The sequence below is a fragment of the Scardinius erythrophthalmus genome, assembly GCF_964197995.2.
Source record: "Scardinius erythrophthalmus genome assembly, chromosome: 1".
Taxonomy (NCBI): domain Eukaryota; kingdom Metazoa; phylum Chordata; class Actinopteri; order Cypriniformes; family Leuciscidae; genus Scardinius; species Scardinius erythrophthalmus.
In genome coordinates this window covers 22101423-22127891 of record NC_138221.1, presented here as the reverse complement: position 1 = coordinate 22127891, position 26469 = coordinate 22101423, and the positions used below count along the sequence as shown (strand labels likewise).

Below are 26469 nucleotides of genomic sequence, written 5' to 3'. Positions count from 1 at the left end.
AAAAGCACTAGCTCAAGGAACAGGGCCGTGCAGAGACCTCTGGGGGGGCAGGCAGGGGCGTAGCACCAAATTTTGGGCCCTGGGTACAAACCATCTTGCTGGGCCCCCGTACCAAATACCATAGTGCTACCAATGGGTGGGGTATTGCATTTTTATCATAGAAACATTTAAAATGTAAACAAAATAAGCCACACTCTGATTAATATATTTTTGTTTTATTGTCAAAAGTACAAGTTAATTGATGATTATTTGTCTGTTTAAAATAAATGCAGACTATAGAATCAAAGGGTACACTAACCGCCAAACTAGACATTCAGTCTTTGAATTACGTTTTTAAAATAAGTCATTTTCAATCATTAAGATGTGCATTAAACTGAGAACAATCCTGTACTTAATGTAAGAGCGTGCGCGAGCTAATTTGCATAGCAATGCGGTAAAAATAGGCGCTAACGATCTGTGTTTTTGCGGGTGTTAGATTTTGACAATGGAGGGAAATATACAGTGTTTTTATGTAAACTTCTGATTTTTGCAGTGTAAGATTACGGTTAACACCTTTAAATATTACATAAATGTATTATGTATTTTTATTAAACTTATCGAGTGTATAAATCAGCAGCAAAAAGTAATTCTTGAAAAAATCTGCACAGTAATTTTATCAAATCTACACGTTAATAAAAACAAATTGCTATTAGTACTCTTATAAAATTCAATCAGCCAATCATACATTTCTCAATTTTATATTTATTAAGGTCAAGAATTTAGAAGTGTATTTATATAGCCTATGCTACACTAAACAGAATAATACACAATTAAATTATGCTTATTTTAAATGTATTGAGCAGGCTAGGTATAAAAAAAATATATAGGCTTTTAATAATCTTTCAGTGCGCAAAACCATGATAATATGAAACGCTTCAAAACAGAGCGCGTATGCGCATCGCGGGTGCAGAATGATGTGCTCAAAGCGACATGGAGTCACAGCAAGTGTGCATTTAAAAGTTCACGGCACAAAGTGAAGACATGTCGAGCGCACAAATCCTAGTGTATATCTGTCCAACAGTTTATTGATCATTTGTTTCTTCACAGTTTTAAATTCCAGTTATTGTGCGTTTGATGCCGATTCATAGTACTTGTGCTGTTTGTGATCTAACAGGCACACGGTAGCGAGTCGTTTAAAAACAGCAACAAACTCCAACAAAATAAAGTCATTTTATACAAATCCACAGCCTTTCTCTACAGATCAAGCATTATAATGTTAATATATCATATTGGAGATAGGGATGGGCGATATATCGCATGCGATTGTTATGCGCATCTCATCAGTAAAGCCGGTTCCTTGATTAGTAGTAAATCGCCTTCACCTGCTTTCAGATGGAGCGGCATTTACTACAAAGAGCCGTAGTTAACTGACAAGCTGAGCCAAATCACATCAATATCGCGGACGTATCGGCAGCAATAATTAATGCGATATGGCTCAGCTTGTCAGTTAACTACGGCTCTTTGTACACAGCAAAACCTCCAGTGTTAAATTAACACTCCTGGGAGTGTATATGAGTCCACACTCAAGAGTGTTTAAGTTAATGAGATAATTAAGTGATTAATTTAGTGATGATTGAACATTATTGAAGACACCTGATGTTAACAAGCAGAATCACTGAAGGAGAAAATCTCAAATTGTAAGTTACCATTGTGGTGATTGGTGTTTGCTTTAGTCGGGCTCTTGACCATTATATGTTTACTTTAGATTTTGCTTGGCTGTTGTATCTGAATTGTAACTGCCAGTTGAACAAAGAAAAAAGTGATCTGTTGCTGTTGGTTACATTATAACATTCATCATTTGAACTTGATCACTGAACTCATTAAGATCCTTCATTCTGACTTTGATTTATGTTGTTGGTTAGTGAATCTGCATAAATGGCCAGAATTTTTTATATAATATGAAGGATTTCTTAAAAGTTGTTTTTAAAAAAAATCTTTCTTTTAGGCACACACAGATGTCAAGATTCAGTCTATGCATCTCAACAATGGTGACGAGCAGAATATTCAATTAGGAAAAGTAAATTACATAGACAATTCAGATCATAATTTATTCATACCGCAATGCATGATGGGAGCCATTAATGAGTTGTGATTGGTGGCAGCCACTGCAACATGCTTTATTATTGTCACCATTGTTGAGATTCACAGGCTGATTATTGATGTCTGTGTTTTAAATGAATTTATCTAAATGTCTTTTGATCAGAACAATGTTTATTAAATATTTTGAATTATAAGTAAAGTACTGATAATCATAGGCTGAAGAATCACTAATTTGCTGCTAACAAGTTAAACCAAACTATCTCATTACATTCCTTTATCAGATCACTGCATGATTATGTCAACACATAATCAACACTATAAGATAACATTTTACTTTGTTCATTTAACTGTTATAAATCAATAACAGCAGACAAACAACAGTAAATATTAAAGTAAACATATAATGGTCTAGAGCCCAACTAAAGCAAACACCCATCACCTTAATGGTAACTTACAATTTGTGATTTTCTCCTTCAGTGATTCTGCTTGTTAACATCAGGTGTCTTCAATAATGCTCAATAATCACTTAATTAATCACTTAATTATCTCATTAACTTTAACACTCTTGAGTGTGGACTCATATACACTCCCAGCCCCAGGAGTGTTAATTTAACACCGCTCCATCTGAAAGCAGGTGAAGGTGATTTACTACTAATCAAGGAACCGGCTTTACTGATGAGATGCGCATAACAATCGCATGCGATATATCGCCCATCCCTAATTGGAGAGAGTTTTTCCGTGCATCCTGCTGTAACCGGCAGAGGCGCGCGCGCTGTTTGAATAACGTTAACGTTAGCTGCTACTGAATGGACAATGATTGACAGCCGCAGAGGAGGGAAAACAAGTTTCCGTAAACTTTAATGATGTAAACCTAATTAGACGTCTGCTACTCACATTAAGCTATGGAATGGCTTCAGATGACTTTGTCACCCAAACTGACGTGAAAAAAGCGCGAGGCGCCGAAAAGCGTGCTGTTTGCATCCCTGTATGTAGGGTGTGATACTATAAAGTATTGGTATATTATTCAAACAGAGTACGAACATAAATGTATCGTGCTATTCAACCTGGAGTAGATATTTATGTTAAAACAATGTCAATGCTCGTTGATGCATTTGGAGCTCACCTTTCTTTTAAAAAAACTGAGTGAGCAACTGCTTGCCCTCATTTGCCTTTCTCTCTTTAATCTTCTTTTCTTTTCGTTTTTGAGCCCCTTATTTTCCTTTCTTAAGGAAAGACATGACTCTTCCCCTGTCTTCCTAGTTCCTATCACGGATCACTCCAGCTCCTGTCTCATCAACTGATTCACCGCGGGTCAGTAGCAGAAGCACCTGACCTGCGGGTCGTACCATTTACATTGATTCGAGAGGGGTGGTGGGGCCCTGCACAGCATGAAAATGACTTTTTTATACCAAACCAGTGCCTAACTACAAGTTTAGTTTTGCACAGGAACTTTTTTATTTGTACATAAATGCTATGCAAATGTTAGTGCATGTATATGTATGTATAGAAAACTGACTTCTAAGGGCCTCGGGCCCTGGGTACTCGGTACCCTTTATCCCCCCAGTCCGACGCCCCTGGGGGCTGTGCTCAAAGTATAAAAGGGGGCACATGGAACAAGGCTTTAAATAGGGCTGTGTTTTTCCTGATCAAAATACAGTAACAGGGTTTTTACAGCCTCAAAATGAGGCGGAGCGCGGAGGTGGTAAAAATCCTAATAATGTATTTTAATAATAAGATAATTAAATTAGTATTTTTTTGTAGATCATCATATAGCCTAATGTGTCTCCCACATTATTTTTGTTGGTGGAGTGTGCCCAGCAAACACAGAACGTTCCCCTAACGTTCCCGTTTGGTTCCCATTTGGTTATTTTTTTGGGAACCAAACAAGAACGTTCTGGGAACGTTCCCTGTAGGTTATTTTTAGGATCTTTGTTTATAACATTAAGGGAACGTTCCCAGAACGTTCCCTGTAGGTTATTTTTAGGTTTAAATTTATAACCTAAAGAGAACGTTCTGGGAACATTCCCTGTAGGTTATTTTTTGGATATATTTTTATAACTTTAAGGGAACGTTCCCAGAACGTTCCCTGTAGGTTATTTTTAGGTTTAAATTTATAACCTAAAGAGAACGTTCTGGGAACATTCCCTGTAGGTTATTTTTAGGATCTATTTTTATAACTTTAAGGGAACGTTCCCAGAACGTTCCCTGTAGGTTATTTTTAGGTTTAAATTTATAACCTAAAGAGAACGTTCTGGGAACGTTCCCTGCAGGTTGTTATTTAATAACCTAAAGAGAACCTTCCCAGAACGTTCCCTGCAGGTTATTTTTAGGTTTAATTTTTATAACCTAAAGAGAACCTTCCCAGAACGTTTCCTTGCAGGTTTTAGGTTTTATTTGTATAACCTAAAGAGAACGTTCTGGGAACGTTCTCTGCAGGTTATTATTTTAATATCACTTAGCCTACTATTAACAGGCAGATTACCAACTGACAACGTCGTCAGTACGGTCCCCTAAGGTTATAAGATAACCAACAACGTTCAGATCTATTCGCAATAACTTTTTATTAATGATATTTTAAATTATGTTATATTTTAATTCTATATGTTTATTTAAATGCTGCATGACTTTGAAGTGTTTTAATGCGCATGCGCGTGATCAAACACTGGAGCACGTGCGCTGCTCGAGAGCAGATGGAAACGTCATCGACAACTGACAAACAACAAAACTCCCGTCTCTCGCTGTTGGTTTCACTGCTTTCAGGTAAGTTTAGACAACAAAATCTCACAAATAATACACACAAACGCCCCTGACACATTTCTTACGTGTAATTGACACGCTTCTGTTAAATATTTATTTTAAAGAAATGATTTTATGTCTTTGAAAAAGTCCGTTAGCATCTACGCTAGCTAACCGGTTTCAAAAGACAACGTTAGGCCTAAGTTACGTTAAGTTGAGGTCTTATTTATGAAAGTTTGGGTTTTTAAACACATATTTAGTGTAGATAACAGTTTTTGATAGTTTTGCTGGTAATTTGTCAATGGGAAGTAAGCTAATTTATTTAGGCTAACCAAAAAGAATGCACTGTATTGTTAACTTAATCAGTGACGTTACTTACCAATATTGCTAAAATGTGATTTCAGAATAGCGAGAGAAAAAATAAAACTCTACAACAAGGGGTGAGTTATTGTTTAATCATGATGATAATTCCATATGCATTTATTTCACAATATATTATCTTAAGATTTGTATATATTTATCTTTTCTGCATTTCACCTCTGTTCTAGCTTGGTTCCTTGTAATAAACCTATCACATGTAATATTTTTGGCTCTGTGACAAACAGCATGTTATGTTCCTAGATCATCATGCTGTGATGGCCTGCTGCACTCCCTGTCCAAGAAAATCTCTATGAACCATATGACTAGTAAGCAAAACCACCTCAAACATGCAGTGCACTGCTGTCCAAAGGTTTGGGGTCTGTAAGATTTATGCTTTTGAAATAAGTCTCACATTTTAAAATCATTAACCCCAAGTTTTTTCAGTGAGATTGTCCTTGAGAAGCCTGTAAGCTAAATAATCAGCTAAATAATAGGCGACTAATACAATATTATAATGGTCATAGTTATAATAATTCATTTAACTATTATGATAACATGATATCCTGATGATTACTATATTTTATTTTATTTCTTTAGGTCTGTTTTGAATTATGTTGGCCAATGAGACTGACAACATACTGTCCAACTCAAAGGTATTTATGTATTTTTTTATTTTTTTTTATTGATCAATACTGAAATTCTTTGTACTTTTAAATGCGGTTCAGGGGGTCGACAACTTTAGGCAGTTATTTTTCACAGATTTATTTATTTAATGTTTATTTGACAGGGACAAATGCATAGAACATTGCTTTATAAAAAATACAAAGTAGATGCCATGCATACAGGTTTATAGCCATGACTAATTTGCAACCCCTAGATATCTTGGGCAGCTGTGGCTCATACTCTTAGCCTTTAAAAATGTTTGAATTGATATCCCCAATGCAATATCAGGGGGTAAATATATCATTAGAGTTCTTAAAGTTATGGCTTTGCTCTTGTTACCAGATGAGATAAAATCCCTATTGTTTGGCCCTGTATTCTTCAGGACAAGACCTTGATGCCATCCACAGTCAGTAGATGAAGAAGGTGAGTTTAGCCGAATTCAGTTCTCTTTCACTTTTTTTTTTTAGCTTAAACAGACACGTGCACGCAAAATGAAGTCAAAATGGCGAGTTTCCTCTTGTCTTGTGTTTTAAACAGAAAGAAAACGGATGCGTGTCATTTATATTAGTTCTGCGCATTCGTCTTAAAGGGACAGCAGCCTAACGTACCCGCAGCTGCTTGTGTCGCCAATGGTGATCAAACATCAAAAGAGAGAATGACTTGTAGCTTTAGCAAAGATACATTAATTTTATAGTTATTTTATTTTTACACTGAAGACTTATTTTACATTTTGATAAATCAATTTCTGTACCTGATAAGTTAGATTTAACTGAAAAACATAATGCACTGCTTATTTCAACTGTGTTTTTCTTCTATTGTATTTATCTATGCTTGTTATCTATTGTAATTTTCTATGCAGGTTCACTCCTCTACAAAATCCCCCCAATAGAGGTTATGCGGAGCGCCCAGCGGTTGAACCGGAAAGAGGTCTAAGCATTTCCGCTTTTCACTTCCGTACACATCTGCAGCGGTAGGTGATCTCTGAGTTTACTGTTAATTTTTGCTTATTACACTAAAATTCTTACTTCTGTTTTAATTAAAATGTCACGAAGGCTAAAATATCAGAAAAGGGAACATCCGAACAGCAGTTTTTGTTGTGTGCCGGTCTGCTCTATGTCGGGGAAAATGAGTAGTACAAATAGGTTCTGTACTCATAAAGTGACGTCAACATCAGCAGTAGCATTCGCCGTCAGGCAAGTGTTATTTAAATAAACTCCTGATGTACTTACAAACTTTCCAATGCCTCGTTTAATGAGTACAGAACCTATTTGTACTACTGTAGTAGTTTGGTACCATTCTGGGCATTATTAGTGGGGTAATTTACCAGATACAAACCTGGAGCCGTTAGCGCATGCACTAAACCATACGGCTGATATCTCTAAATAAACTCTAAATTTTTCAATATTGTGCAGCACTAATATTGAGCATATCTTAAAGTGAACCTGGAATGATAATTTGTGATACCAGATGAGATGTATGTATGATAGATTTTGAACTGTACTATTTTTTTATTTCAGGTTTTCTGGGATCCCAGCGGAAGGCATCAAGGCATCAGATGTTGGCCTGGACAGATGCACCTGTAAACTACACCGACCTTTGCTTTTGCATGGATGGCTGATTATTACCATGTTCTGTGAGGGTTTCATTATAGCAAAACTGAGCACCTGTGACAGTGGAATTTGTAGGTGTAAAGTCACAGAGATTAAAAAAAAAAAATTGATAGCAGTTTCAAACTTTTTTTCACTTTCTTTCTCATAAACAACACAGCAGTTACAGGTTTTCAAATTCTTCATTGGAGGTGAGACTTATACATAAAAGGTAGAGCGAATTCGCAGGTCAGAGTTCACTAGACTTAAATATTATTTTCTCTGTTTTTTATTTGACTTCAGAGAGAGAGGCTTAATATGGGTATCCTTACCCCTATATAAAACATTCCTTTTTTGATTTGTAGTCTGAAATAATAAATAGTGCAATATAAATAAATGCAATGTATTGTTTTGAAATATATAAATTTTTCTATACACATTGATGCTGAAATATCTGAATAAATACATGATACCAGCAGCGCTCGTGCTCATATCTCCTACAGCTTGTGATCCCAATTGTGATCCACAATCCCACCTCACTCTTTTCATTTGCTCCAGATGAATATTAATGCCATTACAGGGCTTGAATTTTGGCATGGGATTGTGTGTCCATGTAACGCGTTGTCTTTTTATTTTCTTGTTAAATTTGCAGATGGTGTTGGGAGTTTAAATGTTTTGAGCGGAGTGAAGATTGGCACATTCATGTATATTGTATATAAATGAATACTTTTTCAACTTTATAGCCAAAGTTATAGGCTACAGTTTGCAAAAAGATCGTTTTAATTAAAATGTTTGTGCAGTTTTATTTGAAATATTTTCATGTTTGAAATATTAAATGTAAATTACTGTTCCTGAATACATTTTGCTAACGCTGTTTTTAATGACTTATTTTAGGTTGATAATTAAACAATGAATAAACAAAAACATGGATTGTGTGCTGATTTATTTATTTAATACAAACTGATTGATTTACTTATTAGTGATAGTTTCTGTAAATTCAATTTATTGTAATAATATATTCATAGGATTCTTAAGTGTTTGAACAATAAACAATGTAGAATATGTTGTTTGTAGACCTACAATTTGTGTACAGGCATATCAGGATGTGTAGACGTTAGGAGAACGTTCCGGGAACGTTCTGGGAACCTTTCGGCAACGTTCCGGGAACGTTCCCCTAAACTTCCGGGAACGTTACGAGAACCTTGCGGGAACCTTTCGGGAACGTTCTGGGAACCTTTCGGGAACGTTCCGGGAACGTTCCCCTAACCTATAGGGAACGTTCTATTAACGTAAAGAAAACTTTCCTGGCTAACCAATAGGGAACGTTCTTGGGAACGTTCTGGGAACGTTCTGGGAACCAAAAACTAACGTTCCCAGAACGTTCCCAGAACGTTAAATTGTTAGCTGGGTGGTACCTCTAGGGGGGTCCGGGGGCATGCCCCCCCCCGTAAATTTTTTTTTGTACATTTTAAATATAAATTCATTAATTTGGTGCACTTTGAGTCCCCGAATCCACTGTTTAAAATAAATAATCCACCCTCAAACCGCCCATATTCTCTGATTTAGATATCTGCATCTGATCATCACATTACAATTATTCAAATTCTCAGTGTTAAGCATGATAATATGGTAACATATCACACTGAAGTAGGCTGATTTAAAACGAACATTTATTTAAAATAAAAGTTCTTCTTTTGGCAAAATTACATTTCCTTAATAGCCTAAAAAGAGGCTTTTCTCCCTTCAAACTTAAATTGTCAATGTTTCATTACATCACTTTGAAAACACTAATTTTTTGTACCTTTTAAAAAGGGCATTTTTCCACTAATTTTATTAAATGTATGCTCCATCTTTCATTTCAAATTCTCAAATTTGATCAATATATTCAATTAAAATAATAAGACACTAAGCTGTTACCAATCAAATTAAATAATTAACATTGAAAAATTATAACTGTATTAATTTGGATTATTTTAAATATTTTTGAATATACAAATAAGGAATGTTGAAAAGAATGATACTTTATAAAACTAAACTGCCAGTAGGAGGCGGCAGGCGACCGTCTTAATGAGAGAGTCATTGAGTCATTCATTCAAACGATTCGTTCAAAAGGCTGATTCATTCAGAATGAGGCAGTTTATGAATGGGTAATTGAATCTTTGACTCAACCGATTCGTTCAAAACGCTGAATCATTCAGTAATGCAACAAGTGTTGCTGTGCGCTATGGTTCTGCAGTGATCTTTGTTTGGAACTATTTTCGCTGCTGAAACAGAACAAAAATAATCATTGCGTCTAAAATGTAAGTGACTTAATTTTAACTATTTGTTTATTGACCTGCTATGAAATCAGTCTCGGTTTCAATCTTGATGGCATTCAGGAAAACAGTTACTTCTATAGCCTAACCTTACACACAGCAATATAAACAACATCTCTGCATTCTCTCTTCACGTCGTCCTTGTAAAATAATAATAAGTAAACGAACATCAAAATCACTTCGCTGAGAATGAAACGCCACTTACCAGCAGCCACAGATTTGAAGACATCCTCTGGTAGTGCGCATAGCCGCGCGAAAAAAAAAAAAAAAAATGTGCGTGCAGCGTGAGGAATGAGGTGAAAGGTCATCATGTGGGTCATTTTATTTACGGCTAAATTATTATTAATTAATTCAATAAATATATTTGTTTGACAGGGAAGCTGTGCGCAAACAGGAATATATATTATTTTTCAAAAATAGAAAAAAGGCACCCCAGAAAAAAGGGCACTTTCTCTCCAGGAATAAAAAGGGCAGGTGCTCAAGCCCCCTTTGATGTCTATGTGTGCACGTGCCTGTCAAGGAACATACAAAATAAAAATAAATCCATGTCGTGAGCCCTTTAATTGTGACACACTGAGCATATTTTACAAATCATTTGCTATAGTTAGTTTGCCATGTTTTCCTGACTTAAAGAAACACAAGGTAAAATGAAGCAACATAGCATTAAAAAAAAAACATTCCTTCAATGTCTGGCAAATGAATGAATGCTGGAAACATTAATTACAGTGTTTATGTGATGTTGGTAATCATTTTGTCCTTTTCTTATTTTTCACTCTCCATGAAGAACAAAATCGTCTGCAAGGTGTAGTTAAAAAATGTGTTAAAAAATTAATAATAGGGGGCGGCACACATCCTTTGCACTATGTACCTTTGAGCCTGAAGCTATTTGTTTATGTAATAAATATGAGTGGGTTTTTTACCCTCTTTTCTTTTAGTATTTAAATGTATTGTGTTGTCTATGGATGTGAACCACCAATGTAGCCGAAACTAGTCGCCCCAAGGGAATTAATAAAACTTTAAACTTGAAGTGAATGGAGAGTCAGATGCAGAAACTCACAGAAGGGACTATGAGCAGAAATGGACAGAGATCGCCACACCTGATCTTGAGTGATGAAACATCCTCATATACCTGTGCGCACATGTAATATATATTACATTTCCATGCATGAGAAATAGGAACAATTTCATTTAGTAAATATTTCACATAATGTGAGGGGGAAAATATGCAGAAAACCCTTTCGCGCCCGACAGAAATCTGCCAGTGAGATATTTAAGCCTTTAAAACTATTGTCTGTATCTTTCCACATGTGCAATTCTTCTTCTGTAATTCCTAGAGCAAATATGTCAATCTCTCCATAGGATGACAAGGACTCTTGAGCTCCTGAAAATTATGAAAGAAGAGGAAACATGTGAAACTAATGCCATTCACATGAATTCTGCAGAGATCAGATAAATTCAAAAGTGTTTTCTTACTGATAAATGAGTATTCATGATTACATTATTTACAAAAGATTGTTTGTGCAAAAGTAACCATTCAAAATACACCAGATATAAAGTATAACTATACAGGCTTCTGTCTAATACTGTTTACACTGCTCAGTTCACAAACAGGACAGAATGTAAATGATACATTTATGGTATATTATGTGGGTATATTATCAGTAATAAAATAATCATTAAAAAATGTGTAATCATTTAAAAAGAAAAAAAAAATTGATTCAGTGCGATTCAGAGATGAAGGCCATAATACTAATGTTGTTCAATAGAGGGAGACACAGGATAACAAATCCTTTAAGATCGTAGTTTAAAGACTGTGAAAATTGCTCAATAAATTGACTTCTTGTAAAAAATTGCATATAAGTTCATTATCGTTTCATAAATTTTAATAAAGCCCAATATAATAAGTATGCACAAACTGTGATCTCCAAAATACTTGTAGACCATTAATTTATCTTAATTTATCTTCATTTTAATGATATTGACAACATATTTGTCAAGTTGTCATGACTGAATGAATGTCCAATTGATGAAGAGACACTATATTATTTGTCTATTTTAATATAGTATAATGCATATAATAAAACTGAAACTTAAAGACTGTAATAAATGTTGGAGAACAGGTAATTATGAATTTTTCTGATAAATCTTCTTCTTCTGAAAATGCTTCTCCTGAAATTGAACATGTTGAAGACTGGTTGAATGCATTGAGTGTAACGAATGATGATGAAACAGAAATAAGAAATGTTGATGTGACAGACAAAGTTGAGATTTTTATGGACGATCTTATAGTTGAACACCTCCGGAGGGACAACGCAAGGAGAGCTCTCAAGACGGAGAAGAAGGAGAGAAAGACACTGGAGAAGATCTTCCACTAACGCTCAACTCCCTAAGAACTGATTCATCGTGCACAGCAGTTGATAAAAATGATCAGACGAGTCGGACGATTAAATAAGAAAATAATACACATTGAGAACAGTTTTATGGTTGAAAATGAAATAATATGTTCAAATGAGGATGTGTTGAATTTGCAGGACGAGCTCAAACTAAAGCATAGTTTGAGCTTGGCCTGCGAACTTTAGGGTCATAGGAAAGGAGTGTATGTGTGTAGCAGCTATAGGTACATGACATGTTTAAGGGTGTTAAAACCACATGTGTTTTTGAAGAGAACTTGGAGCATCTCTTCCTTCACAGATAGAAAAGGTGTGAAGCCAAAGAGAAGTCAAGGGGCTGGAACAGGGGAACTTTACATATAGAGTTTTTGGTGTATTTCTAACAGTAGTCGTGGATTAACTGCTGAATTTAACCATCATAGAGTGAAAGTTTACAATTTGGATATGTTTTGTCTGGCCAATTTACATATTCAAACAATTTTAAACGCAGAAGAGGCGAAGATCGGGACTAGCACCCGAAGCGCGCACATGCAGAGAGAGAGAGAGAGAGAGAGAGAGAGAGAGGGGGGGGGGGGGGGTTCAGATAGCGCTCGAACACTGAAATTGATTCCTCTTTTGTGTTTCCTAAAGCTGATTTATCTAATGGCTTGGCCTTGGACCATTATTCATCAGCACAGCCTGTATATCATTATAACACAAGAAAAAGTGGACAGAGCATTAAACATGAAACAAAAAACGGATTGTGAAAGTTAATTTATTATTTTTCCACATTCCCGACTGGAGGACTCGGGATGACAGACAAAGGCTTTGCTGTGAAAAGTGTATCAGGTCAAGATGACACTGGTTTCAGTCTTCTAGTGTCCGACTGTTGAAGATATATGCATTTCAGGAGTAGCATTTCAGTAACAAACCAGTTTTCTCAAACTGCAGAGACAGTTTCTGAAACGACTGAAACGCTTCTTTTACATCAACACTTTTTACATCAGCCATTAATACTCACACTTAGCCTACTATTCTATATTACAATACATTACGAGCTAATGAGGGGGAAATTGGAATCACCATATTTGTAACAAACATCTCAGGAAAGGAGACATATTAAACACAATTGCAGAGGTTTTATTAAGAAAATTAGCATTAATCATTCAAAATGAAAAAAAATATGCTAAAAATCAGGAATGAACAGACAAGATACAAGAATCACCAAATCAGCTCCATCACACAGAACAGAGAGAGATTATACAGTCTGAATCTGTCCATTACTGTATTTAATATTATATTTAAAGCAGTTTACAAGCACAAGCAAATTTAATCTAAACTTGGTGTCACTACTTCTTCATTGTGATCAGAGTTTTTCCTCTGTTTTCTGAGAAGAAGAAAATAAAACAATGAACAATCCTCTGTAAGTTTTTGCTATTGTAAATATTGCTGCAGATTCGCTCTAAACTCATCAGTATTTTATTCTAATATTGTCGGCATCTCTATTTCCTCAGGGTGCTTCGAGTCCTTCCTCCCTGCAAAATAAAAGCATTGACTGACCTCTCGTATGTGTTTTTATCATGATTGCAGATGTTCCAGATCAGATGAGTGTGAATGATCAGATTGTGTGCGGCTCAAAACTCACCAGCTCTTCTTGCACAGATGACCTGAAGAAGAATCACAGTAGGAGCAGCAAACACTGCGATCCCAACAATAGTCACAATCACTGCAGGAAACATGAGAGGAAGAAGAGAAACTGTACATGACTGAAGTCAAGGGTATTCAACTATCAACAGTTATTGATGAAGCTTTTAAAGACTGACTGATAATATAATGTTATGTTATGTCAATAATGTGTAATGTTATAAAGCTGTCAGTATAAATGAATGTGTCGTACCTCTGTATAATAATCCAGCAGTCACACTGACTTCAGTTTCTCCTGGATCTGTGGATCACGTCTGTTAGTTCAGTTCAACACATAATGCCACATATACACAACATCATCATCACATAATGCTCGAGCTTCACACAGGATTTTCATTTTCACAATGAGTGTATGATTTAAAGGGGGGGTGAAATGCTCATTTTCACTCAATCTCCTGTTAATCTTGAGTACCTATAGAGTAATATTGCATCCTTCATATCTCCAAAAAGTATTTTGTTTTATTATATTTATAAAAGACAGATAGGCTGTACCGAGTCTTTCCGGAAAAAAAACGAGCGGCTGGGGGCGGGCCGTGTGGGCGAAGCTAAAGCTGTGCTAACGCGACGAGCTAGTAACAACACACAGAGACATTTGTTCAACAGTTTTACTCACCGTCCGGTTCCAACGCACGACCGCGAACCTTTATCATTGTGACTGCTCGATCCTTAAGCATTAGACGATCTGCGAATCCGTCGATATGAATATGTGAAATATAACGTCGTCTCATTTCAGCAACATTTAGCAGCTAACGTTAGTTCCCTTTCGTGGTCACTCCGAGTTACGTCGGATGACGACGATTGGGGTTTCGCTTAGAAAGCCTCTCACCTTCAAGTATATAAAACGAGCCAATGGCAATGAAATGCCATGGGTCTGCGGAATTTGCATAGCGTATCTCCGCCCACCGCAGGGGGTATATAAGGAAGTACGCTGCAATATGCAGATATGTTTTCGCTTCGGAGCCAAGTTCAGTACTTCACTCCACAAGCCTTTTGAGTGTCATCTCAAATCTCTTCGAGACGAGCGGCTCTTCAGTGTGTTTGTGTGACGGCGCTTTCCAGCGAGATCGCATTTCCTGCTGTTGATTTGTGCAGTAATCTGCCGACAGTGAGTGTGTTTCTCCCTGGGCGCTTCAGCACTCTGCTGAGCTTTTCCACTCTCTAAAAGAGCTGCACGCGGCACGTCTTTTTCAAGACGGTTCGCTCGTGTATTTTCTGGATGTGTGTGCGCACTGTGTGGTCATCTGCCTAACGGTCGCGAGCGCTGTTTTGCGTGTTGGGCTTAATCACGCTTGGCAGCGCTCGTTGATGAGTCATGTTTTCATTGCAAAAAAAAAAAAAAAGAAGGGAACATGACCATCGCGATGTTTATAGATCAAGACTCAATGATCTCCATGTGAGTAGAGTCCCCTCTGCCACACCCCAATTTATCTCTTCCTCGAGAAGGGATACTTTGGCTGGTGGCCAGGGTGATCTGAGGGTTTGGTGTGGCACAACAACCGACGAGTCAATTCCTCGGGCCACACCCCCCTCCACATCGCAGACCATGCACTCACAGCATCACAAGGCGGGCTTGATTCCTCTGGAAATGAAGTTTCGACTGCGTTGCCTTCCACGGGAGTGCCATCGTTGCCGGGACCGATCCAGAGCTGTCAGCCATGCTTTCCCGGGCAGCTGAAAGCATCGGCTGGAGTGGCCCCGCCCTCCCCCCGAGCGCTGTAAGCTTCTCCCGGACGTGCATCAGGACGCCTGCGCTGCGCGAGACTCCACGTGACTTTCGCGGCTCGCGGGTGTCCTCCGCCTTCGCTGCTTTCGATCGCACGGTGATCATGGTCTGTACGTTCCCTGTCACTATCGTGGCACGGTCATGCAGTACTGTGTGTCGCCTGCGCCTTCGATGCAGTGCTGTCCCGGGAGTTCTGTCGAACCGGCCGCAGTGGAACGCTAGTCCTTCCCTGGCCAACCCTGGCAGAACGCGGAAAATTTTAACCACGCCCCTATGCTGGGACGCTATGCCTCCCATGCCCGGCCTGGTTGTTCCGCCGCGCACACTACTGACCTCGCTCTCGGGCGACATCGGTACCTGCGTGATCCTGGGTCAGGTGATGTCCACTATGTGGTCCAGACATGGGCTTAGCCAGGTTGATGTGGTAGGGTCTGAGAATTAATTTTCTCAGCTCCCCCATGTCCCAGGCTGAGCTCTTTGGCGGTGTGGCTTCGGCCACCTGAAGCAGACTCAGGTTCTGTACCGATGGTCATCCATCCGTGCGGTCTCCTTAGTCTTCTTCCCGCCAAGGCCCCCTCCATGCGGCTGCTCCCCTCGGGCCTTAGCCAGCTCTGAGTAGGAGGAAGTCGCAGGAGGGTGGCGCTGCCCGTCTCCGCCCCTTAGACTGCCACGTCAGCCTAAGCAGCACCCTTGAGGCGGGCAGCCTGGTCGGCGGTGTGGTTGAGGACTGCGCCCAACAGTCTTCGATCACTCCAGAAGCGGACTGAGGCTATGCACTGACGGTCATCCGTTGGTGTGGTCTGCTTAGTCCGCTTCCCGCCGACGCCACCTCCATGCGGCTCCTTCCCTCGAGCCTTCACCGGTTCGAGCACGAGGAGATCGCTGGAGGCTGGCACCGCCTGTCTCTGCCCCTTAGCCGGCTAACACCTGGCTAAGCAGCACTCCTGAGATGGGCAGCTTGGAGTTAGGGCTCAGTTCTTCGGGGAGTTGGGAGCAGGACCACTCCTTCCCCCAGTGGAGGGCTGGGGGAGAATCTTTTTCTAAAAGAACTGATGCTCTTTCTCTGAGCTTTAAGAGGCAGTGGATGACAGCACGCGCCGCCCACGGGCCACGCTCCTCTCATCCCCCCTCTGTCGCCAGACCCCTGCCAGAGCAAGCCCCCGTGGGACGCGCGCCCTCCCCTGGCAGGATGCGGTTTATGACCGTGCCCCCGCACAGGGCCGCTATGCCACCCTCGCCGGTGCCGGTCATTCCGCCTCGCTGCCCCACCGACGGTACGTCTGTGGTTCGTATGACCCCGCTGGTGCACTTTCTGGAGGCCTGGCTAGAGCTTCCCAGACTGTCCCGCTGGGTCGGGAGAACCATTAGATTCGGCTACGCGATTCAGTTCGCAATATCTCCTCCCCGCTTCAGGGGAGTCCGCTTCACTATGGTCGGGGGCAATGCCCCTGTCATGAGAGCGGAGGTCGCCACCCTACTGGCGAAGGGTGCGATCGAGATTGTCCCTCCAGCCGAGATGAAGTCCGGTTTCTACAGCCCTTACTTCATTGTACCCAAGAAGTCCGGTGGGTTACGGCCAATCCTCGACCTGCGCGTCTTGAACCGCTCCCTTCACAGGCTGCCGTTCAAGATGCTAACGGACAAACACATCCTCCAGTGTGTACGGCCGCAGGATTGGTTTGCAGCGATCGACCTGAAGGACGCTTACTTCCATGTCTCCATTTTACCTCGACACAGACCGGTTCTACGGTTTGCTTTCGAGGGGCAGGCATACCAGTACGCGGTTCTCCCTTTCGGGCTAGCCCTGTCTCCTCGCGTCTTTACGAAGGTCGTCGAGGCAGCCCTTGTTCCCCTCCGGGAACACGGGGTTCGCATCCTGAACTATCTCGACGACTGGCTAATCCTAGCTCACTCTCGAGGCCAGGTTTGCGAACACAGGGACCTAGTGCTCCGGCACCTAGCTCGTCTGGGCCTTCGGGTCAACTGGGAGAAGAGCAAACTCTGCCCCGTGCAGAGGATCTCTTTTCTCGGTATGGAGATCGACTCGGTCGCCATGTACGCGCAGCTTACGAGCGAGCGCGCGCAGTCACTGCTGACTTGTCTTCGCCAATTCGAGGGCAAGAGTGTGGTTCCACTGAAACTATTTCAGAGGCTCCTGGGGCATATGGCATCCGCAGCCGCAGTAACGCCGCTGGGATTGCTTCATATGAGACCGCTTCAGCTTTGGCTTCGCGATCGAGTCCTGAGGTGGGCATGGCAACACGGCACGCTCCAAGTCCCAGTGACTCCAGCCTGCCGTCAGACCTTCACCCCGTGGACGAACCTCAATTTTCTACGGGCCGGAGTGCCCTTAGAGCGAGTTTCCCGGCATGTTGTTGTATCAACAGATGCCTCCACCACGGGCTGGGGCGCCATGTGCAATGGTCATGCTGCCGCGGGCTCCTGGACAGGACCCCAGCGCCTTTGGCATGTCAATTGCCTCGAGTTGCTGGCTGTACGTCTCGCCCTGCACCGCTTCCATGCGCTGCTCAGGGGTCAGCACGTACTAGTCCGATCAGACAATACCGCAACAGTAGCGTACATCAACCAACAAGGTGGTCTACGCTCCCGCCGTATGTCGCAACTCGCTCGCCACCTCCTCATATGGAGTCAGAAGCATCTGAGGTCGCTTCGAGCCATTTATATCCCGGGACACCTGAACCAGGCGGCCGACGAGCTGTCTCGAGTTCGGCCTCTCGCTGGAGAATGGCGGCTCCATCCCCAGACGGTCCAGCTGATTTGGGATCAGTTCGGCGACGCACAGGTAGACCTGTTTGCCTCCCACGACTCGTCCCATTGCGACCTGTTTTATTCCCTGACCGAGGGCACGCTCGGCACGGATGCACTGGCGCACAGCTGGCCGCGGGGCCTACGCAAGTATGCGTTTTCCCCAGTGAGCCTTCTTGCGCAGACCTTGCACAAGATCAGGGAGGACGAGGAGCAGGTCATTTTGGTTGCCCCGTATTGGCACAACCGGACCTGGTTCTCCGAACTAGTACTCCTCGCGACAGCACCTCCCTGGCCAATTCCTCTGAGGAAGGACCTCCTTTCTCAGGGACGGGGCACCCTTTGGCACCCTCATCCCGATCTTTGGAACCTCCTTTGAGCCTTTACAGTCAGCGGAGCTTAAGTTCCTGTCTATGTAGACAGCGCTCCTGGTTGCATTGGCCTCCATCAAGAGGGTAGGGGACCTGCAGGCATTTTCCGTTGACGAAGCGTGCCTGGAATTCGGGCCGGCTAACTCTCACGTGATCCTGAGACCCCGGCTTGGATACGTGCCCAAGGTTCCTACCACACCCTTTCGAGAACAGGTAGTGAACCTGCAAGCGCTGCCCTTGGAGGAGGCAGACCCAGCCTTGGCACTGCTCTGTCCAGTACGCGCCCTTCGTGCTTACGTAGACAGAACGCGGTGTTTCAGGACCTCAGACCAGCTCTTTGTCTGTTATGGTGGGAAGCTGAAGGGAAAGGCTCTCTCAAAGCAAAGGTTATCTCACTGGATAGTGGATACCATTGCTTTGGCATACCAGCAGCAAGGTCGTCAATGCCCCCTTGGTGTGAAAGCCCACTCCACTCGTAGTGTGGCTTCTTCTTGGGCTCTAGCGCATGGCACCTCGCTAACAGACATTTGTAGAGCTGCAGGCTGGGCGACACCCAACACATTCGAGAGATTCTATAATCTCCGAGTAGAGCCAGTTTCTTCTCATGTACTCGCTTCAACCAGCCGGTACTAGATTCTGCTCAGGTGTCTTCGCTTGCTCGCCATTCCTCTACACGGACGGGATACGTGCGATCATCTTCTCAGGTGAGTCTGATAAGCTCTGAGTTCCTCCAGCACTGGTTACGTCAACGCCTGAGTTATGCCAATCTGCCATAACACAGCTCTTGCGCTTGACTAGGTGCCTCCATGTGCATGGTCCCCCCTTTGGGCGACCCCCACATGTGTATTCCACTGTAAGTCTCTTTTGAGCGTGTGTCTTTCCCTTGGCAAGCCACCTTGCCACCCCTGGGGTTTAAATATTCCACCTGCGGCTGGACACCTCAGTGATACCCCATATGCATCCCTCTGGGTCATATGTGTCTCTCAAGTCCCCCCCTTAATGGTTGGGCATAATTGCATATTTCTCCTGAGATATGCTTCCCAGTGTACCTTGGTATTCCTGTGTTAAGTAGGACTCCTTCGTTCGTGCTATTCTCACAACAGGGAGCTCAGACTTAGGCAGGGCACTGGATGACAGCCGAGGTGGCGTGATTAGACTGGAACCCCAATCGTCGTCATCCGACGTAACTCGGAGTGACCACGAAAGGGAACGTCTCGGTTACGGATGTAACCCTCGTTCCCTGAGTAGGGAACGGAGACGTTACGTCTTCCTGCCACTTCCGCTGTATCGCTGAAAAACGCCTGAGTTCAGTCTCGGCTCCTCAGCGAAGACATATCTGCATATTGCAGCGTACTTCCTTATATACCCCCTGCGGTGGGCGGAGATACGCTATGCAAATTCCGCAGACCCATGGCATTTCATTGCCATTGGCTCGTTTTATATACTTGAAGGTGAGAGGCTTTCTAAGCGAAACCCCAATCGTCGTCATCCGACGTAACGTCTCCGTTCCCTACTCAGGGAACGAGGGTTACATCCGTAACCGAGACGTTTCGTAGTGTTAGCATAACGGTTAGCAGTGGTACACGGCAGACAACTTCAGCAAACGTTTTAAAAAGTCAAATTTTCATAATATGTAATGATGTGTGGTTACGATAACTAATGTTTACTAATCTAAAAATTAAAAATACCTTTTAGACAGACGAAAGGGAAAACACAAGGCCGCGTCTGAGGAGGACCGTTAACTGTCACTACGCAGCTGAGCGTTGCCATGGATACATGGATACATGCATGCTACTTTGTAAGTCGCTTTGGATAAAAGCGTCTGCTAAATGACTAAATGTAAATGTAAATGTAAATAAAACTATAACGTCAATCTGCAAAGCAAAAACCATGTTTTTTAGATAAAATCCATTATCACAGTTAATTTAATGGATAAACAAATCTCCTTTTAAATCCAATATGGGTTTATATTTTAGTTTAATCATTCATTTTTTCTGAGTTGCAAGATGTCCGGTCTAATGATAAAAATCAAAGGCATGGGCGACTGGATTGTGTTGTCATGGAAATGGTATGTGAGGGAGACGTTCGCAAACTGGCACGGACAAATGTCCGTTACAAAGCGGACCAGATGCGGACCTAAGGGGACGTTCGAAACGTCCGGGGGATGTCCCCTGTTTGCTGGGTCGACGCTTGAACATTTTGGATCCATTTGCGCGTCCAAAGCGAATAGGACACGCATATAAAGCGAGCGTTTGAAGCGAAATAGCACCAAACTATAACAGTGCGTGTCCACTACAGCGGCAAAACTCCGCTCAGTGCCGCTGGTAACGCTGTAACGTCTCCGCTTTGGGGTGTGTCTGTTACAAGTGTGTTTAATCTAAGTTTTTTTTCAACACACGGACAGTATCATCAGCGATGCACGCGATTACATTTAGAAATAGACAAGCTTTGTTTCCAAATGCACCAAGCCAATATCCTTTCAATTTTATAAACTTTTATAAACCCAGCCAATATAATCACAATGAACACATCAACAATAAAATCTTTAACATATAACAACTGCAAAGTGTCTAATTTGTAAACAAAATGATTTACGCATTAAATCCAGCATAAACTCCAGCACAATTTGCATATTTTTAAACTCTCAAAACAGACGTCACATCACGAACCTCACAGCTGCCGACTGCGTTTTTCGCTTGATATGTGCATAAAGTCAAGAACTGACCAACCTTTTGACGCCCTCAGTCGCTCTCAATGCTTTCTCCGGTCTGCTGTCAATCCCAAAATGCATTGCGCGAGCGTGAAGCTCGACTTCCATAGGAATGAATTGAAAACGCTCACTCCGCTCCGCTCGCACCATGCCAGTGGACACGCACCGTAACGTTTACATACTGACCTGTAACGTTAAAGGGTTAGTTCACCCAAACTCACCCTCATGTTGTTCCAACCATGTAAGTCTTTCGTTCATCTTCGGATCACAAATTAAGATATTTTTGATGAAATCTTACAGCTTTGAAGAATTCATCTTCCAGAATACGTTTTAATACGTTTTGGGAGTTTATTTTTAGTCCATCTCCTACCCTGAAGTCCGTTTTGCAGAGATGGACTAAAAATGAACTCCCAAAACGTATTAAAACGTAGGGGAGCGCGGGGCACAACCTAACGCGGGGTTAGTTGTAACACGCTTGTTTTAAATACTTCCGCACATGCTTGGATGACGGAACTTTGTGTATTTACTAGTTGCCATATCAACACTACATAGAAAAAAAAAATCCGCCAAAATTATTTCTATTTTGGAAGATATTCATAGACATTTATTAAACCATAGCAAAAGTAAATTTCTTACTTAAGTTAATTTTTCATCTCTATTTTTTGTGTTTATTTAAAATAAGACAAATCTGATATTATTTTAATCTCCAAGATGTTATTTAACAGTTGAGATAGTTATTTAATGCTCCGCTAACTAGCAGAAGACACTAGCAGGGTTTAAATCACAGTTGTGCAGGCAGGGGCATGTTGTAACACTGCGTTACAATGTGCCCCTATTAGAAATATGCTATTATATTCTATACTTTTATTAATTTTATCGAGAAAACGTGAGAAAAATGTGAATAAAGACTGAGAGTCAATGTTCAGAAATTACTAATTATTTATTTGTTTTGAACTATGTTGTATAGCTGTGTTTTCATGTGTTCGTAGTCAAAACTCAAAAATGAGTTTATATTTAATTATTAAAAATTTCCATTATTTTATATGAATAAGTTTTTTAATTGTATTTTATTTAGAAAATATTTTAGATTGTTTTGTATATTTTTTTTATTAGATCAGATAACATTTTAAGCTGTCATATGGTCATGTTACAATGTGCCCCTGCACATGTTACAATGTACCCCACCTATGGGGCATGTTGTCACATTTCACTTCCATTCTTTCGGGGTATATCAAGAAAAAAGTATACACTGTATTGATAAAACAAAAACACATAATTGTAGTAGACATGTGGGAAATGAATGTGGAAAAAAAAAATACTCTGAACCATAAGTAGATTTACACAAACTGAGAAAGTCAAAAAGCGTTACTTTGTGCCCCGCTCTCCCCTATTCTAGAAGATGAATTCTTCAAATGGTAGAAGAGGATGTGGTGCTGGTCCTTCCAGAGTCACTCTTAATCTGTCTGTCTATAAAGCCAATAAAAAAAATCAGTCTTCATGTATTTTACTACTCTTCAGCTTGTGATTCTTATTAAGAGGGGGTTCATTTTTAGGATTCTTTACCTAACCCAAGTCTCTGAGATCCTGACACCTTGCTCTTCTGGAGACTCCAGGTAGGCTGCAGTTCTGGAAACTGGTGGCGCTGAAGACTAAAGGGTTCCTGATGGTTTCACACTTAATTCTTCACCATAATTCTTCATTCTTTTGCAGTTAACATGTGTCTTTTCTTCTCCACCTGTTTTTGTCTGACCCTGCTGACCCAATGAGCATTTCACTGTCCAATGGTCATGCCTTAACTGCAATCTCTAATATTGCATTAGTATTGCATTGTTCTCATGGGGATTTAATAATTTTTGACTTTTCAGTCTTTGTTTAATCTCTTTTTTTTTTGGCTTATTTTATCTGTGAAAGAAAACTTGTCTAATAATTCTGCACACCTGAAAATAAGACATTTTTCATTTCCAGCCTTCATGAACAATTATATATCACTTATAAATGATTAAATACAAAATTAATAGTAGTTATTAAGATTAATATGGTTTGGAATTGGCAAAATATTCCTGGGAATAAAATATGATAAGAAAATCAACATGCCTAATAATTCTGCACGCACTGTACTGCAGAAGAGCAATCGAGAGGCCTTGCCTTGGACACATGTCTTCAGCCTCCAGATCTCGGCCAGAAGCTGTTGTCTTATGATGATGGAATATTTTGCATTGAACCAGCAGAGAGAAACACTCCTGTAAATACTTCTGTCAAGTTTTGTGTGTTTTCTGACTGACCACAGCTCTGCCCAAACTTGAAAACTGCTTTATCTCTGATGAACGCAAAGGACAACTCAAATCTGTTCACTTTTTGATTTTTGATTTTCTTAAAGATGGCTTGATAGATTGGGATGGAACAGAATAGGTTGATAACCTTTAAGATACACAAACAAAACATGAATTAGTTAAAAATAAATTTCAATACCACTTTCTCAAAGTAATAATAAATAAATGTTACTGAATCCTCAAACCAAACCAAATCATTTAGATTAACCTAAGATCTCTAATAGTTAATAATTAAAGTTACCAATCCCATAATTAAACTTTTATAATAATTAAACAATACACATGCTTAGAGTAACGTTACTTCTGTCAAGTTCTATGTTCACATAATAAAGTCTTCACTATTTAATTTAAATTGCACGTTACAACCAAGCAAAAGTCATATAGAAGCATGAACTCAACACAATCAAACACATTCAATCACATTCTGTCCTACCAGTTGCGTCTTTGGATGATCAGGAGCTGTGGTCATAGTATCTTTCTTTAAGAACGGGTGAGAGGGCTAACTGAGCTCTTACCAAACATTTCAATGCCATGCAATCCCTGTGGGTGCACAGGTTAATTTATGCCCTGTCCCAAATGGAACCCTAAGCACTCGCGGTCTTCCTCTGAGTCCGCACTTTCGTGAAGTAATGCCGCTTTGACTGTCGGGAAGAAGTCTGCTGCGGAGTCCGCATCAGCGCGGGCTCGGCAAAAGTGCGCATCAAGGGCGCAAATCGACCACATGGGGGCGCTCGCAAGGTTAATGGTACTTTTGGCAAGGTTGCAAAAATAACAGCTCATACCCGAGATGGATTGGTTCAATTAATTGGTCTTCATTTAGATAATGTGACTGCTGGACAAAAACATCGCAACAAAGCACCTGATGGAGATGACAACATTGTCTATATTGAGAGGTCAGAGGAACCACTGAAAAGAAAAGGAACAATTCGAAGACAATTTCCCATGAAGCTTGCTTTCGCATGTACCATCCATAAAGTGCAAGGAATGACGACTGATCGCGCTGTTGTATCTCTGAAGCACATCTTCGAATCAGGCATGGCATACGTTGCACTCAGCAGAACAACATCACTCCGTGGACTGCACATCACTGACTTTGATGAAAAGAAAGTCTTCTGTGATCCAGAAATAAGTGCTTCCTTGGAGAACATGCCAAAAGCTGATTTTAACAGTATCCAGCCCATCCTACATATTGTACAGTATTCCAACCTGAATTCAGCTCTTAAAATCATCCATCATAACACAGAGAGACTGGAGTGTCATATGGAGGATTTAAAATGCCACCATGAGCTTCTCTTGGCTGATGTTTTGTGCCTCACTGAAACACACCTGTCAGGCTCAGCTGTTCCTGCTCATCTACATCTGGATGGATACACCATGTACAAACGCACAGGCATGCATCCTACAAACAATGCACATTTGGTGGTGGTGGAGTGGCCATTTATGTGAAGAACAGCTTTCAAATTTGTCCTCTGATGTGCATACAGAATGTTACTGACTTGGAATATTTGGTTTTGAAGATAGAAGCCCCCAAACAAGCATTCTTGCAGTAATCTACAGACCATCAAGTTATAATTTGGCAGAGTTTTTGGCACATCCGAACGCCCTCTTGACATCTCTGGAGATCGTCGATTTCAGGCCTCTAATCGTTTGTGGCGACTTCAATGAAGATCAGCTTTCTCGTTGCAACAAACCTATTCTTAATTTGTTTGAAGATAAAGGATACACACAGCTAATCAGCACTGGAATAACAGAAAAAAACACTCTTCTGGACCCTGTGTTCATAAGCGGCGCACACTCAAACGTCAGAGCAGGAGTTCTACAAACATATTACAGCTATCGTGATCCTGAGTTTTGTGTTTTAGAATAGATACATCAAATATATAAAAATCTGCATAGATCACATTCAACACTATAAATAACATCTTTAGATAACATCTTTATTAAGATAACATCTTTATTTTAAGAAAAAATAAATGTAAAATACAAATAAATGTATACCACTAAACTGTTCACATTTGTCTACTACGTGTGTGTGTGTGTGTGTGTGTGTGTGTGTGTGTGTGTGTGTGTGAATGCGTTTGATATAGTGTGTGTGTGTGTGTGCGCGTGTGTTAGATAAAGAATGAATGGAGAGTGAATGTCCTTTCCAAGGATCGCCACCTTGACGTGGTGGAAAGGCTTGTGTGTTCCAGTGATCCCAAGAGTGAGTAATTCTGGAGTTTTTTACTCCAGTTTGACTAAAGGCCCGTTCACACCAAGCACGATAACTATAAAGATAACGACAAAGATAACTATATATGCGTCCACACCAACGAACGATAACGGTCTTTTTATTCTAAGCACGCGCTCGCGCGCCCCATTTTAAATGCGCGAGACCTTTAAATTAGAATGGATTCTGATTGGCTGTCAGTGTTTTATCGTTTGACAGCTGAAAAAAAATCGTTCTGAAAGTGATCCCAACGATATCGTTCCTCATATCTTTATCGTTATAGTTGTGGTGTGAACTCTGTTATTCTTTAATATGGAGAACGATTTTTAGAATTATATCTTTATCGTTATCTTTATAGTTATCGTCCTTGGTGTGAACGGGCCTTACGAATGAGGTTCCAGACTAAGTGCGATCCAAATGGGCATTAACTAAATAAAAATATAGTTTTAAGCCTAATTACTTGATTTTGTCTTTCTTGATCTAGACACACATTCAGACACACTCACTCACACACACTCACACATACACACACAGAACACACACACACA

At 40.8% G+C, this 26469-nt stretch overlaps 1 long non-coding RNA gene across 2 annotated transcripts; it reads left to right on the top strand.

Annotated features, from left to right (window-relative positions):
- The first annotated feature begins 5121 nt into the window (after positions 1–5121).
- LOC308687558 lies at positions 5122–8336 on the top strand. Of its 2 annotated transcripts, none has more exons than XR_014029755.1 (6): positions 5122–5255; positions 5437–5501; positions 5773–5828; positions 6221–6261; positions 6698–6808; positions 7356–8336. It is a non-coding gene; the product is annotated as an uncharacterized lncRNA (long non-coding RNA). The 2 variants fall into 2 exon arrangements; XR_014029756.1 differs by having other exon boundaries at positions 6181–6261.
- Positions 8337–26469: the final 18133 nt, after the last annotated feature.